Source organism: Pinus tabuliformis, chromosome 1_2, assembly GCF_031772625.1.
Source record: "Pinus tabuliformis cultivar Carrire ecotype Pingquan chromosome 1_2, CPIR1, whole genome shotgun sequence".
Lineage (NCBI taxonomy): Eukaryota > Viridiplantae > Streptophyta > Pinopsida > Pinales > Pinaceae > Pinus > Pinus tabuliformis.
The window spans coordinates 1,274,271,928-1,274,288,398 of record NC_142298.1 but is presented as its reverse complement, the minus strand read 5'-3'; positions in this window follow the sequence as shown (position 1 = coordinate 1,274,288,398).

Here is a 16,471-nt window from a genome sequence, read left to right as displayed (position 1 = left end):
GAAGAGTACCTTGCACTGGTAGAGTTTTCTTACAACAATAGGTACCGAGAATATTTAAAAATGAGTCCATTTAAGGCATTGTATGGGCGAAATTGTAATACTCCCATTAGTTGGAGTGATATAGTTAACAAGGTGTTGATTGGACCAGACATATTGGAAGACATGGAGCACAAAATGCAAGTAATAAAGAAGAATTTGAAAACAAAATAGGATAGCCAAAAGCGATATTAAAATTGGGATAGGTTGTTCAAGGAGTTTGAGGTTGGGGAATATGCGTACTTGCACATCAAACCAAATAATATCTTCTTGCAGATTGGATCATGTATGAAGCTAGCACCTCGGTTTTGTGGACCCTTTAGTATTATTGAGAGGATTGGGCCAGTAGCCTATCTATTTGCACTACCTCTGAAAGTGAAATTCCATGAGGTTTTCCATGTTGCTTAAGAAGTATGTTAAAGATGTTGATCATGTGATTGATTGGTCTATATTGCAGGTGGATCCAGAAGGATAATTCTAGCCGGAACCATATTGAATTTTGCAGAGACAAATGCTCATGCTTTGAAACTGAGAAATTGAGTAGGTTAAGGTGTAATGGAAGAACTTTGGGCCTGATGAAAATACATGGGAGATGATGGATCAGATGTGGGCTATGTATCCTTCCTTATTCGTTGATTGAGTGGATTTTTTGGTAGATGTCCGTGATACATGTTTTGGTGATGTTTGGTATATGTACATATGTATATTGATGTAAATACTACCATGAGATATGTTATAAAGCTCCAATAATAGGTATGGGTGTCATGTCATTATGGTGTTATTCTTGTTATGTTGTCATGTTGGTTTTCTTCTAAGCAGGTTGACCATTGTAAATATTGCATCGACTTAAGTTATAAAGCTCCATGGGAAATATGTTTTGCTGACAACACCCTTGTTGTTTGTAGGTGTTGTTGGACACCGAGGACAGTGTTCCCCCACGGGGGAAGGTTTTGTAACAGTCCTGGTGAAAATTCCATGTAATAAAAGTTAATCAAGGGAAAATAATAACCATGGTTGATGGGACACTTATTCCAAGTTGAATGTTGCGCAAAATCATAGTGATGGGGATCATTTGTGGTTAATTAATGGCTAAGGAAATTGGCAAAGGCAATGGCAAAGGATTTGGAAAGGCAAAGAGAATTTTTGGCACATTTATTTATGAAAATAATGGAAATTAGGTGAAAAGGGAGGTGAAAGGTCTGAGGTTGCATGTGAGGAGGTAAATGAAGGAAAATAATGGAAAATGAAGAAAATAGAGACCTCATTAATAAAAAGGCTTTTTAGGATTAGTTCAAAACGTTTTTTAGATCAGTTTTGGCAATATCTCTCTATTCTCTCTCTCTTTCTCATACTCTTGGACACTTAGAGTGTCTTGGAGAACTCTTGGAGAGTGTGGAATACTTGGAGTTTTGGAGCAAGAAGGCAAAAGAAGAGTAGGAAAGTGCAAGAGGACATCGGGATCAACAACTACAACGGGTTTTTCTTGTAGTATCGAGTTTCATGTATGTTTTCCTCACTAGTTTTGGCATGCATGGAATATACATGTGGTTTATTGGTCATGATTTGTCACTAGAATGGAGCATTTCCTAGATTGACAATGGATTTTCCTAGCCTTTCCATTTCCTAGATAGCCATGGTGTTGTGGGTTCATTTCTTTGTTTTTCTAGTTGGTTCTCATGTTTCCTGTATCTTGGGTTGTGTTACTAGTTCCTAGAAGCCTTGGTTGGAAAAACACTTTAGAAGCCCTGTAACAACTTGGGTTGAGTTACTAGTCCTGGAAGCCTTGGTTTGACAAACGCTTAAGAAGACCTTGGTGGGTTGAGTTACTAGTCCTGTAAACCCTGGTTGGACAAACGCTCTGGAAGCCTAATGAAAGCTATGGGTTGAGTTACTAGTCCTGGAAGCCTTGCTTGGAACAAACACTCTAGAGCCCTGGAAGTCTTGGGTAGATACCAATCTAATGATGGTTTTGTGATGTCTATGTTGGGCACCAAATCGGGTTATCTTTCTGTTGCATTTCCATCCCTCTTTTTGTCTTTTTTTGCACTTATTCATTTGTATTTACTATGCTAAATCCGCAAGGTAATTACCCCTTTCCTGTCTATTGGAATATTTTATTAATGAATTAAAGTCATGGGTTTTTTCCTATTCACAACACTAAAAAACATGTTTGACCGTAGCTCCCAGAGAACAGGTACCGATCTTTCAGCGTCCCGTAGCAAATCCGCAATTCACAACAACAACTAGCGATAAGGAAGCCATGTAACTGGAGTCACAGATGTCCCTGAACCATTCTTTGATCTTGTTAATCCAGTGCTGGTGCCGTTCTAAACCGATGTATATGTATGGGTATATGGTTATCTAGTTTTGGGGAAGGATGTTTTTCTCCTTCGCTTTGTATAAAAGACAGGTTATTCCTGTAAAAGGGGGACACCCGATCGATATTGTAATAGTTTTCTTCCAGTTAATAATATATCACTCCTTTTTCTACTCCACTCTTCGCTGTGATTAATGCATCCCTGATCAATGAGTTGGGCCCACTCTTCTGATCAAGTGCTGCGCAGTTCTTGTTGAGTGTCATTTATCATTTTATGGTTGTTGTTGTAGATTTTTATTTCTTGTAATTTCTTTTCCTGAGTACTGTAGTTAATTTCCATTTTACAACAATGCTTTGAATATTAATCATGAACCCTTGGTCAGTTTGGATGGTAACCTTTCCCCTACATATACTTTGTGTATTGCCTTGAAAAGGATACGCAACCGTATTGATAAATTAATGTAGGAAAATGAGTGAATAGATTGTTCATACTTGGACCCCAACATTTTTGCACCGTTTTCGGGGAGGCTAACAAGGTGCAAGACATGATCCATACCAACCAGAGGGTCAATCTCTCGTCTTGGGGAGAGAACGAGTTTTCTCACTCTGCTCCAGGTCTCGAGCATAGGTGTTTCTTTTTTCTTGTTTTTATTTGCTTTCTTGTTTTCATAGGGCCGACCTCTTGTCTTGGGGAGGGGGGAGTCTTTTGACACCCTCCTCGAAGCCCTAAGTTAGATTTAATTTTCAAATCCTTTTGTGTTTTAATTTCGGGAAACCCTAACTTTTACCCTGGGGAGGGAGGAGTCTTTTGACGCCCTACTTCAGATCTGGAAGTATTAGGTCTTCTCAGAGGTGTGTTTTTGTTTCTATTTTTTATCCTCGGGAGGGAGGAGTCCTTTGACGCCCTACTCTAGGCCCTGAAGCTTAGATTCCTATTCTTTTCTGTTAGTTGTCTCTCTTTTTGTAAGCTCTTTTGTCTTGGGGAAGGAATGGTCTTTTGACACCTTACTTCAAGACTGGAGCATTATAAGTCGACACCAAAACCTTCTGCCATATCATTACATGTATGAACAGAGAACCAAATAAGAGGGGTAGAGGAAGAGCCCCAAAGGGGGGAGGACTAGACTTGGGAAGAAATATTTACATCTAGCAAATTATAGCAAAAGCTAAATCAGAAGCATCCTCTCGCGCAACCGTGAGACGGGGTGCGCATAGAGTAAAATACGAGGGACAATCAATAGATCAACCAGCGCTATCTACAACATTATTGGGTGATTCGACACAACAACCCCTTCCAGTAGTTGAGGAGATATCCAGTAGTATACCTGACTAAGGGAACCCTATGCTAGTAATAGAAAGGAAAGAGGTTGCAAGCAAAACATCAATGGGGTCAGGCCACTCCACCAAGGGAAAGGAAGTCGTAGCCGAGGGATCAAGTCATCGAGACACAAGAGAAGTAAATGTATGAGCACTCACATCACCAAGGGACCAAGGAAGTTCCATTAAAACAACTTGAACCCGAGTGGTAAGGAACCCTCAGCCATCGTCCACAGAGCTTGTTGAAATACCTAGTGGTTATTGGAGGATAATTATGGCACCTACAACCTCCACTATTGATTTTCCAATCGGGGATCTGGGAGCTATGGTGAGCACCAGTATTGCATCAATAATGCTACAACTCCTTGGGCTCCCTACTTTACTTTTATCAACCCGATAGTTCGTAACAAACTTGGAAGCGACGATGTTGTATGCACAAGTACTAGCTCTTACTGCAGGCTGTCACTTGATCAGCTGGCGCAAGTTCGCTAGGAGCTTAAGCCAACTTCTATGAATTCTCAGAAGAATATTTTAACTGTGATGAAAGAAAACTAACTCTAAAGAGGCTATTCTACTTGCAGAAAGAGAAGGAAAACTAAAATGTAATGCAAACCCTAGCAAACCCTAATTTACCTACTAACCCTACTTTTGCAAGAACAGAGATGGAAACTGATGAAATGAGTGCCATTGACTACTGAAAAGGTAAATTGCATTTATTCAAGCTATTTCTAAAAAAAATGAGAATAAAACATCTTTTTGTATTTTTGAGTGTTCTTATGTGAAATTATTATGCTTGTGATTTCTCTGGTTGTGATTGTGCAGAGGGTTGGTGGCAAAGGAAGATGGAGTTGGTTGTTGTAGAGGTGGAGGAAGGTGTGGAGAGGTATTAAGAAGCCCCTAATACCCTTCTGAAGGTTTCCATAGTGATCGGACTTTGAAAAATAACTCACAGGAAGTTCTACAGGAGGATGTAGGGGATCTACAGGAGGATCTACAGGAGGTTCTACAGGAGGAGTCCGAGAGCTATTTTTGGAGTTTTAAAGGTGGAAAAATGATGGGAAAGGGGAACTAAAGGTTGGATGAAGGTGATGAGGTGTCTAGAACTTGTCAAAGAATATTATGGATGAATGGGACAGTTGGATTCGTTCAAAAGGAAAGAAAACAACTTTATGAAGGAAACACATAAATTAGGGCATATTGGTGAAATGTTGCGAATGAGCTATGAAATCTATGAGAAGTGAGCTGGTCCTGGCTATTCTATCGATGTATGGTGAGCTTAGATGACCTGCAAGAGATCTACACATTTACTTATCAAAGCTGAGCAAAGAAAGAGCTAACTATATCATGAAAACAAAACTCTTTCTAGCTTGACCTAATTTCTGACCTACAAACAGAAAATGTTGAACAATAACCTATGAAAAGAAAAGCATGTGGAGGGAAATATGGTAAAAGAACAGAAAATGATCTAAGCAACCGAATCTGAATTAATCTATCAACCTTTCCAAATCAAGTTATCACACTAGCAGTTACATTGGAAGAGAAAAAGCTGTGTTTTTGGTGGCAGCAGGAGTGCCTTGACCTCAAATCATAATCCCAGGAAGGGAAAAAGGAGATCAGGGCCTGCTGTTGGCCTTTTTGAATCTTATCTTGTTACTGCAGTAACCTACTTGATCAACTAAAACAACAACAACTATACTAACCATCAAAAGCAACCTAATCTAACAAAGTAAAATGAATCTATGCAGCAAAAATTAACTCATGAATGGAAGAAAAAACATATAAGTACATAGTAGGAGGTGCTAGGCAGCTTGGGTTGGGCCCTAACCCAAGAGATTCAGCCCTCTGAAAGAGATCAGTGCTGGCTCAAAAACTGTTTCATCTTCATTATCAAAAATAATAGTTACATTACAAAAATTGTTCTCAAAAGGAACTCGAAAATGAGTTGAACACAATGTTGCACAAAAGTGCAAAAATAAACTAATAATTGGCTAAAATACTGAGGCTCTAAGCCTTCTTATTTATACAAATGGGGACTTCCAATAGTCCTCCTAAAATCAAGGAACTCGGCTTCTTAGCACTAAAGATAAACAACAATCCTACTTGACTTGCTCGGTTGCCCCTTGGAATCATCAATGTGGGCCTTTGTGCTCCGAGTTGTTGATGGAGGATTCGAGGAAAGGGGTCATAAATGTAGGAGACACCCCCCTACAAATCCTCTTCCCTGTTTTCCTTGAGTTTTGGCTGCCATTTTCTCATAAATCCCTTGACTTTGTCCAAAATTGTCCAAAAAATCTGCATACAACACACATTAGACTATATGACAAAGTGACTAACCTAATTCAATCTATTAGCATAAATATATCCAAAAATATGCATTAAACTAATGAAAATGGTGGATTAAGTCGAAATAAGAGGCAGAATGAGCGCACATAATTACCCATTTCTGAGGCTCATCATCACCCCCTTGCTAAGTGGGTTTCTCATCCTCTGAGCAACTAATCTAGCTCTTCATCCTTAAGGGCTTTGATAGATTCCCTGACATCCCAAGCCTCTGATGTGATGTCTTCCTCCTTATCATGGAAACTTGCTTTCCTATCCACTTCCTCCCATTGTTTCTATTCTTCCTCCTCCTTGACTCCTTCCAGCAGTCCTAGCAGCAGTGGAGGACTGAATTTAAGGCCAATCTAGTTTGCCTTCAAGCTTTGCATTGAGTGCTTATACAGGGGCACTCTCCTCATGGCTTCCCTCATCCTGTTTGGGGAGTGATACTCCCTGATCCTTAGGCTATGGGGCAATGTATTCCACCTCCTCATGCAAGCATGGATGCAGTCATCCCCGAACAATCTCTCCATGTCCTCGAAGTGAGCAATAGCCTGGGCTTGCTTGTCAACATAGTCTGGGACAACTTGGGGATTAGCTGCAAGGTGTTGGTGGGCATAGATGAGAGCTAATGGGTCTGTTGGTTCTGCTCTAATCATCAGGGGCTCACTCAGCTCTTTTGTCATCATTTTTTGGATTTCCATTGCCCTTTTCTCTTCATGGCTCATCCAAGATGCCATAGCCATCAGCTGCAAGTCTCCCAATGCATCATTTGGATCCCACAAATTCATGTTAGTAAGTGCCATGTTGTGCAAGTAAAATTTTGCTAACTTTGCTTTATCCTCAGCTAAACTGTGATCACATAAATGCATAAATTGGCCATAATCTTGAAATGGTATTGTGCCCCTCTGGGCCAGTGTTTTAATCTGAAATTGGAGCCACTGATCTTTGAGGTACAGTGCATATGATTTGGCTGGCTGCCTGCACTGTAATGCTTCCATTGCCCAGCTAGCCATGCAGGCTAACTGGGCTTCCTTTTCCTGTAGCTGCCTTTTCAAAATCAGCACTTCAGTTTTTGCCTGGGATTCTTTTTCTTGTTGCTGTTTCATCAATGTCTCACTGTCGGTCTGGGGTTCTTCTTCTTGCTGTTGTCTTTCTGCTTTCTCACTATCTGCCTGGGGTCCCTCTTTCTATGGCTGTCCTTTCAAGATTGACAACTCATTTCCTCCTTGAGGTTCCCTTTCTTGTAGCTGCTTTTTCAACATCTCATTTTCTTCTTCTAATTGAGCTCTTTTGATGCTTTCTCTATGTTTGACCATACTCAATTCTTTTCCCATCTCTCTCAGCCTGTTTTCCATATGCCCAATGTCTTCTACCCCTTTTGATTTTGCAATCCTCATCCATGTATGGGTCCTGACTCTTTCCTTTTCCAGCTCGAAGAAAAGAGGCACAACAAATTTTTGTGGGATGATCTTCCCACCTTCTAGAAGGTTGTAGTAGGAGCCTAAGTTAGGCTGAGGTCCAGGCTCTGATATTTCTTTTTCCTTACCTTCCTCTTGGGACTGTTCTTCTGCCTTCTTTTCTAGTTTCTCAGTTTCTTTGAGCTTTGTCAATGTCTCTTGTAGAAAGGTTGGTGCCTCTTGTAGGACTGCTTTAGAGTCCATTAATTTGATCCTTTCCTTCCAAGTAGAGGTCTTATGAATTCCTCTCTCATAAGTGATGGAGATTTTGGAGGGAGATTCCTCCTTTGTTACAGTAGGTGCATCCTCAATGATGATGGGTTCTTTCGAAGGTGGCTAGGGCTTGCCCACCTTGATTCTGGTGCTCCTCTGAGCTTTGAAATACATAGATGGATGTCTTTTTCTTTTCCCTTTTTGCTTAGCTAGAGTGATAAGTGTAGCAAGAACAACTACTACTTCTCTCGCTAGTGTCTCAGGAGACACTTCTTCTTGCTGTTTTCTTCTTCATCCTCTGCAGTTTTGCCTGTGTCTGTTCTTTCTTATTTTGTTTCTGTTGTCTTTGGTGTTGTTTTCTCCTTTTCTTGTTGAGTTTCTGCCTTTCCTATGGCAATTGTTTTCTAAGCTGTCTTGGGCTTCTTCTTTTTAGTTTTTGTCCTCTTCCTTTCCTCTGCTTTGGAGGCTGTTTTCTTCTCTACTTTAGGTTCAACTGTGGTTGTGTCATGTTTCTCCTCTTCTCTCTGTTTTTCCTCTTTTTCTTCTTCTAATTGAATATTTTGTGCTCCCTCATGGATTTCCTTCTCAAGTTCGTCTTTTTTCTCCTCCTCTTCACTGCTAGATGGACGAAGGTCATCAGTGAGAGTTTTGATGTCATCTTCTCTAATCATGTTCTTGAAAATTTCCCAGGCTATAGGGATTGTGTATGTGTGGAAGGCATCCTCTACCAGCAATTTAATGAGCCCATGGTGGGCTAGTTGGTCTGGAACCCCTGCATTCAATTTGGTGCCACATTCTATCAAGGATTGGAGGAGGAAACATGGAAGACTAAGTTTTCTAGATGCAGGTAGGTCCATTCCATATCTTAGTTCATGCAATAATCTGAAATGATAACCATAGACTATACTGTATCTTCCTTCATAGACGATATATTTCATGATCTCGTAGTTGACCTCACCCCATGGATAAGGTATACTTTTCCTTCTGATCCCATTCTTATCCTCCACAGGATGTTCATCAGGCTGGAAAAAGGTCTTTTTAGCAACCTGTCCTAGTGGTTTTTCTTCTTTGCTTCAGGGAAGCCCAAGTGGAAAACCTGTAATTCTACCAATGAATTCTAGTGTAAGTTCTATGGTTAGACCCCTGAAACTGACTGTAGCATGGGTTTTTGAATGGGGTCTTAAAGATATTAAAAATTCCTCTGTAACTTCTTCATCATACCCATGAATTTGCTCAAAGAAAGGCATCCAATTTGCCATATTAAAGAGGGCTACCACTTTTGACTGTTCATGCAATTTGGTGGAGTTCAGAGGCTCCTTTCTTATAAAACCCCCTATCATGATGTTCGGTGACTGCTAGAAATTCTCAGGTGATGAGGAAAGCAACAAATTTTCAAACCCGAAAATAGAGGAACAGCTGAGGTTTTTCTTCTGGAACCAGAGAGAGTTTTTCATGTTTCTTCTTTTCAAAAATAAATTTTAATTTTCCTACCCTTCAAACTCTGTTCTCAACCTTTACTTCTCAGGCTGTTGGAGGAAATCAATAGTTTTTCTTCTTTTAAAAAAACAACACAGAGAGCAAGACAGTGTTTTTCTTTGATAGACCACCCAATGCAAATTTAGTGCTTTACAGGCTTAATTTCCTATGGTTGCATCACTTCTTTATACAGGAGAATACCATGGAGGAGAAAGAGACAGAATTTTAGTGCAGAGAGTAGGATGGAGAGACTGTATATATTTCAGAAAAACACAGGCAGACTTTTGTTTTCACTTTCCCTTTCTTTTTCAACCCAGTACTTTGCTTCAAATCCCACCACCTTTTGTAGACATATAACATGCAGAGTGGGTTTTCCCGAGCCTACCTTCTTTCGAGCTTGAATTTGGCACAAAATCTCGAATTCTCCCTCTGCAGAGCTGTTCACTGGCCCTCTTGTAGAATGGCTCCTGTAGATAGTGTTTTCGCTTCTGTAGAACCCGATAAGTGGGAGAGTTTTGAAAACTGGTAGAGAGCGACTATTTTGAGGCTCTGAAGGTGGTAGGTAAGTTGTTGCAGCCGAGAACTCGTCGATGCAAATGAAAACAAAAGGTGGTGGAGGCTTCTACTGCAACGTACTTAAGCTTATGGCGTGTTCTACGGTGACGAGGTGAGGTGGCAGGAAGGGTATGTTATCCCCATCCGGACTGTTGGTCCCTACTCCAGTGCCATCATGATATTTCATGTCACCTACCCGCAATCACTTCCATCATTTCTGTTATACGCCACCACCACTACCTGTTCTGTGTTTTTCTTCCCGAGTTGACAGACCACACGTGCTGATTGCACCTTCTGAACGTTGTTTGAATTGGACGAGGCTTGTTTGAATTAGATGAGGGTCGCCAGTTAGTTGGCCACAAATTTCATTTAATCGCGACCATCTCAATGGTTCATGCAGTATCTAAATCATATTCATGCAACAGAGAAACGGTTTAGCCACTTACCTGTTAGTTGCTACCGTGCTTTGCATACTCAGACTTTGTTCATGGATTGTTGTTGCTGTTGGCGCTCATGGCTTATGAGTTGGTGATTTGGCTACTCCATGCTGGTGATATTTGATCAAGAACTGCTCCTTGCATGTTGTATACACCTGGGGCTGCACTGACCCTACCTCTGGAGCTTTTTTTTTAAAGGGATCAGCTGTTACAAGAATCCTGCAGGATTTCCTGTGGCTGCTTCTCCCTCTGAAATTTCAGGCTGATGCTTGAGTAGGGGGTAAAGAGATAGCTTGGGGAGGTTCTGAAGGAAAGGAATAGTTGGAATGCATCAGGTAAGAAACAAGTTAAGAATGCTGCTGTTTTATTCATCATTTAAAAAAAGAAAAAGGAAAAAAAAGAAACATAATTTCTGTGTTTTCTATGCAGGGAAGAAAGAAGCAAGTGGAAATGCAGGTGTGCAATGATGGAATGGAGAATTAGGAGGATGAATGGTGGTAGGGAGGTCCATAGGTATTCTGGACGAATTTCTGGCCCTCTAATTCTTTTCTGAACTTGATTTCGAGCTCTATGTGGTTTCTACAGGAGCCTCCTATAGAATGCACAGAGCTTCCTGTAGAATGCACAGAGCTTCCTGTGGGACGCATAATTTCAAGAACGAATGAGACCAGGGCTTGGGAAAAGAAAATGGCAAGTGAGGAATGATTTATCAAGGGTGTATTCAGCCTGGCCATGTCCTTTTTCTTCTATGACCCTCCTACAATCTGCAATGTATTCAAAAGAAGATAGTTTTTGCTATTTTTTTTTTTTTTTTTTTTTTTTTTTTAATTTTTTTTTTTTTTTTTCTGTTTTTTCTGTTTTTTCTTTTCTTTTTGAGACAATTGGGGTGCCTCTAGGAGGTTTTCACCCTCACTAATTTCCCTAGCCGCCTCTAAGAGGTTTTCACCCAGGGATCTTTTATTCTCTTTTTTCTGTTTTTTTCTTTTTTTTTTTTGTTTTTTCTCTTTTTTTTTTTGTTTAGGGTGTGGGTGGAGTGGAGGAAGAGACCTTCTCCACTACCAACACTGTTTTACTCAGATTCTCAATTAATTCTTGCTTGGAGAGGGGCTTCCTATAGATATTCAACCTATGCCCATTGACGAGCATGGGGATGGCTTCTTCATCAATGGTCCGAATCAGAACTGAACTGTTGTCATTGCACTTTTCTACTATGTATGGTCCCAACCATCTTGTCCTCAGTTTTCCCTTGAAATCTTTATATCTTGAATCATACAGGAGCACCCAATATTCTTCCTGGAATTTTTTTTCTTTGAGGTGTTTGTCATGCAATATTTTCCTTTGAAGCTGGACTACCTCTAAGTGGAGAAGGGCCTGCAATTTCTATTCATCCAATCCATTTAGCTGGAGTAACCTTTCCTTTTGTGCATGGATGAGATCTAGGTCTAGCTGGGTTTCCATCCTTAGTGTGTTATACTCAAATTCTATTGACAACAAACCCTTCTTCCCATAGACTAGCTCATAGGGTGTGAACCATGTGGTGGTTTTCCAGGTTTTGTTATAGGCCCAAGTGCCTTAACCAATCGATCTGCCCAATCTTTCCTGCTGTTGCTCACTACCTTGGTCAAAATCCCTTCCAAAGCTCTGTTAGTGACTTTCACCTATCCATTTGCTTGTGGATGATAAGCGGCTGAAGTTTTGTGCTTAATTTTTTGATGTGTGAGCAGGTCTTCAATCAGATTAGAGATAAACTGACTCCCTTGATCTGTGACTAATTATCTTGGATATCCAAACTTGTAGAAAATATTTTCTCTCAAAAACTCAGCTACTTTTTCTTCTGTTGTTGCCTTGATCGCCTTTGTTTCTGCCCATTTTGTCAAATAATCAGCACACACAATGATGTAAGATTCCTGTTTTGAAGGAGGGTTGATAGGACCCACAAAGTCCATGCCCCACTTCTCAAATGGCTCAAAAGTCACTTGAGGTTGCAGGGGCATCTCATCCCTTGGAGTAGGTTTCCCCATCCTTTGACATCGGTCACATTGGCTGATATATCTTCTGACATCTTAATGAATAGTGGGCCAATAGTAACCTACTTGCAGAATTTTGAAGGCAGTCCTCTTTGCTGCAAAATGGCCCCCACAGGGCCTATCATGATAGGTTAGGATAATTTCAAAAACTTCCTCCTCCCTGACACATTGCCTCAAAATCTGATCTGGGCCAAGTTTGAAGAGATTGCCCCAAATCCAGGTGAATGGGGCAATTTTCCTCACGATCTTGCTCTCGGAGGAAACTGTGTTGAAACCAAGTAATTTTCTATATCAGCAAACCATGGAGAGAGTACTGAGATATAAAATAGGTGTTCATTTGACATTTTATCATCCACCATTCCTTCTTCACTTACAGGCAGATCTAATCTAGACAGAAAATCAACAACAACATTTTCCTTACCAGACTTATCAAGAATGGTTAAATTGAATTGCTGCAATAAAAGCAAACATTTAATAATACGAGCATTTACATCTGGTTTGTTCATAAAATACCTAATTTCCGTATGATCAGTGTGTATGAATGTTTGATAGCTGGTGATGTAGTGTCTAAACTTATTTAGGGAATGGACTACATCTAGGAGCTCCTTTTCGGTTACAGTGTAGTTTAATTTTGCCTTTGACAAGTTTTTACTTACAAAATATATGGCATAAGGCAACTTCTCATCAACTTTCCCTAAGGTTGGTCCTATCGCTTTGTTCGAGGCATCTGTATGAATGTGGAAAGGTAGCGCCCAGTTTGGGCCTCTCAAAATTGGGGCAATTACCAGTTTACCTTTCAAGGTATCCAGAGCCTCTTGATAGTTGTCAGTCCATATGAACTCAACATCTTTTCCCAAAAGACCAAACAATGGATAGGCTCGCTTACTAAAATCCTTAATGAATCTTCTATAATTTCCTGCTAAGCCTAGGAAACTCCAAACATCTCTTACCTTTTGAGGAGGTGAGACCCTTTGGATGGTGGCAATTTTGTTGGGATCCACCTGTAATCCTTGCTGAGAAATTGTATGACCTAGCATGGTCCCTTCAGTCATCAGGAATTCACATTTTTCAGGACTGAGGGACATGTTCATTTCAATGCACTTGGCTAAAACTTTTCCCAGGTTAGTCAAAGCTTCCTAGAACTTAGAAACATAAGGGGTAAAGTCATCCATATAGATTTCCACTGAATCATGAACCAGTTCAGCAAATATGCTCAGTACTACTCTTTGGAAAGTGTCGGGAGCATTGCACAATGCAAAAGGAAGGACCCGGTATGCAAAAGTACCCCAAGGACAAGTGAAAGTGGTCTTATCTTGGTCTTCCAGGCTGATTTGGATTTGGTTATACTTGCTAAAACCATCTAGGAAGGAGAAGAACTTCTTCCCTACCAGGCCATCTAACACTTAATCTATGAAAGGTAGAGGAAAATGGTCCTTCTTGGTGGCCTTGTTTAGTTCATGATAATTAATACAGATTCTCCACTTCCCATTTTTCTTTGGCACTAGCACCAAAGGAGAGACCCATTCACTGTTAGAGATGGGGTAGATGAATCCTGCATCTAGCAACTTTTGCAGTTCTTCTTTGAAAATGTCCTTAAGGGCTGGATTCATCCTCCTTTGAGGTTGTTTGACGGGTTTACAATCTTCTTTAATGTAAATGTGATGAGTACAGACTGAATGGTGGACTCCCTTCATCTCCTTATAGCTCCAAGCAAAATCTTCTAAGTGGTTTTTCAATAAGCTACACAGTTCTTTCTCCTGAGAGGTGGATAGGGATGAGTTGATATTCCAGGTTCTTTCTGGGTCGAATCCCACATTCTTAACTCGGAGAGAGGTTGGATCAGTCACATAGAGATCAACCGAAGGGTTGGCTTGGGTTTCTTCCACCTACTCTTCTAATGGCAACACACTTGGGGGTGGATTTTGAATCAAGTTTTCAATAAGATCATCCTTGGTTTTTGGGCCCCCATGGTAGCTTCTACTGCACATAGCGGCACAGAATAAACTTCATCCTCATATTCCTCCTCCAACCAGAGAGGTAAATCATGTTCTAACAAAGGTTGGGCAGGAGGATATAAGACTCGCTGCTTGGACATATGCCCATTCTTGATTGTCATGTTCCCAGCTCAAAAACTAATGTAGGCACCTGCAATAGCCAACCAAGGTCTTCCTAGGATGAGAGGATACCCAGTGAGCTTTGCCTTTGGCTGGAGAACCAGGAAATCAACAGGGTACTCCCAAGAATCGATGGAGACCATTACATCTTCTACAATCCCCTCAGGGGTCACGGTGGAGCGGTCTGCTACTACAATACTGTTGTGGTCTTTCTCAGGGAACCCTGAAGGTTGAGCTTGAGCATAGTGTCCTTGGTCATCACATTAATGGTAGCCCCTATATCAATCAGGGTGTGGGTGATTATGGTGCCATTGATGTGGACATTGACTATAGGACTCCCAAGGTCTAGATATTTCAGATAGATTATCTGCCCCAACATTAGGTCGGACAGCTGTCCTATGACATTGATAGTTGGGGCATCTCTCTTGCGCCTACCTGGGTGCCTGAAGCACTTCTCCTTGATCATCTTGTTGTATATAGGCACATCCTTTATGGCTTGGAGAAGTGGTATCCTTAGACATAATTGTTTCAATTCTCCCAGAAGTTTAGTCTCTTCTGGGATAGGTTGTGTTGTGCCAGTTAATCTCTCAAGAAAGGGTGGAATGGCTTTTGGTTCACTTTCCTTTTTTTCTTCCTCATCATCCTTAGGTGGAGGTTGGTTATCTGGGGTAACCTTCCCAGATCATAGGTTAATCTCCTAAATCTCCAAAACATAGTTCAGGCATGATGTTTCTCCACTATATACCTACTAGGCCTATCTGTTATTTGGGTTCGGGTTCGGTTGAACAGGCATTTGGGGTTGCCTTGGTGGAACATGAGGAAATGGTTGAGGTTGAGTAGGTAGTGGAGGAAAAAGAGTGGGAGGAGAGTTGTACTAGGGCCTCCACCCCCGATGAGGTGCATTCCACTGAGGCTGTGGCTGAGTATAAGAGTGAAACAAAGGAGCAACTAGTTGAGCATGGTATTGAGATGGATATGACCAAGGAGGGGGTGTGGACCAAGAAGGATGAGTAGGGGGACCCCAAGAAGGCATGGAAGTGGCTTGATTGGGGTTGTAATAAGTTTGGGATGTCCCTTGCATTCCCTACTGGTAAGGTATGGGCCCATGTGGCCTCCTTTGGTTCATGAAATAGAGTGGTTCAATGGCTCCTTCGGCCCCTTGGTATGCAACTTTAATTCCGGGCAAGGAATGGAACTGATTCATAGGATGGTCTTCTTCACAGACTGAACACACTTCTATAGAGTTCAATGGACATTCACTCCTAGGATGTTTTCTGGTGCACCTAGGACAAAAAATGGCTAAAGCCCTCTCGGCTTCCTCTTGTTTTATTTTGATATGCAAGGTATCCATTTACATGGTAAGAGTCTGCCTCATCTTGCTCTTGAAATCTTCCAACCGATTCTCAAATTCACTTCTAAGAGATGAACTAGATAAGGGTGTATTTGATAAAGGTTGACTTCCCCTACCTCTCTTTCTAGCTGCCCTAGAATGGTTTCTAAACACAGTCTTTATTTCATCATAAGGTAGTTGGTAGATGTCTCCCCCAACCAGAAAATGGAGGGTATCTAGAAGTTCTTTAAGGACTCCTCTGAGCGGAACCAACTTCAGAGATTTGGGGTGAATTGTGCACCTGGCCCTTTTATAATTGAGCTGAAACCTCTCTTCACAGTCTTCTAAGGAATCATCACATCCCATGGTCATTCGAAAGATTTCTTCCTTGGTATCCTTTGACCTATAGTAGTCTCAGTATTTGTTGTTAAAGCTTGCTGCATCTGAGCCCAAGTTGTGATACTGTTTCCAGGTAACCCCATGAACCAACGCAATGCTGCATCCTTGAGGGTAGAAGGAAATAGTTTCAACTTCTGCTCTTCTTCTGCATAGTCATAGGTTTGACAGAGAACAACAAATTCAAATAAGAAGTGTTACAAAGTAATTTATCACTGCCTTCATCCCAGTCCTTATACTATGTCATGTGTCCAATAAAACATGCTCATACTAAACAAATGCTCCCTTATGTTGCAAATTGACCCACTTTTCCTAAGTTTTTTTCCTCGTGGCAAGAATTTACTTAATATACGCGATGGACCTCTATCATAAACAATCCAGTCATGCCCCCGTCATAGGAGTACATCTATTTCTTGCGACGGTCGGATTTCATACCTCGGCGCGAGGCTATTTGCTATCTTTAGCGACAGTTTG